Below are 1,018 nucleotides of genomic sequence, written 5' to 3'. Positions count from 1 at the left end.
AGTGAGAAAGCTCATGGATCAAGATGAGGACAGATGCAGATCCCTTAGAAACTGCTGTTATGGGCCAAGCAGATTTAGCTTGGGGAAAATAAACTATTCATTGTGATTTAAAAATAAATATTTTATTACTGATTTGTTACGGGGAAACAAAAAGATAAACACTAAAACCACAGCTTGCTTCCTGCCTTTCCCAGACTCAACTTGACTCCTTCATTCCTGTGTCCTTACTTACCTTCTTATGACTGCTGGTCACACTTAGCCTGTTCAACAAGGCAATGAGTTGAGTAAGAGGATGGGAAGATGGTGGGTCCATGGCCAGCCTAGCAGTTTCTCTCTGCTGCTCCTTTCTTCTCACACCTTTCTTCTGCCCCAGCATGGGGCTGCCCCTCCTCTGACCTTGGCGTTCCCTCTGCTGTTCTTGTTCCCTTCTCCTCCCTCTCTGCTGTTTTCTGCTGTTTCTTAAATAAGCTTTCCCTGAGGTGCCACCGGAGAGAGCCTCAGCTGTGCCCTGTGGTGGGTTCTCTTGCAGCCAGCTGTTCCTGGCATGGGACAGTCCCAGACTCTTCACAGAGGCCCCCATGCAGCCCCTGCTGCCAGCAGTGGGCACTTGCACCCTGCACAGAGCTGTGTTGCACTTTCTGTAGATTAATAGACTTTCAGGCCAAAAGGCATCTTTGAATCATCTGCAGTGATCTCTTATATATCATAAGCTCTGATCTCTTATATATCATAAGCTATTAAATTTCACCCAAGACTGAGTCTAGTAATTTTTTTCTGACAAGTAATGCCACCAATCTCCAGAAAGCTGCATCTCTGGATTTGAAGACATCCAGGCACACACAGTTCTTCTACTGATTAACCATTTTTGGTGAAGGATGTGAGTGTGGGCATTTTTCTTGACTTTTCAAATGTTTATTTTTTAAATTTTGTCAACCTCTCGATTGACTGTATTCTCTGCAATTCTCAACTTCAGTGAGGTACACTTCATGTTACTAAAGGTGAAGGAGTGTGGTTTTGG

Source organism: Mesitornis unicolor, unplaced genomic scaffold, assembly GCF_000695765.1.
Source record: "Mesitornis unicolor isolate BGI_N332 unplaced genomic scaffold, ASM69576v1 scaffold1691, whole genome shotgun sequence".
In the NCBI taxonomy this organism is placed as follows: domain Eukaryota; kingdom Metazoa; phylum Chordata; class Aves; order Mesitornithiformes; family Mesitornithidae; genus Mesitornis; species Mesitornis unicolor.
The sequence above is the reverse complement of the archived record's forward strand: the minus strand, read 5'-3'. Positions refer to the sequence as shown.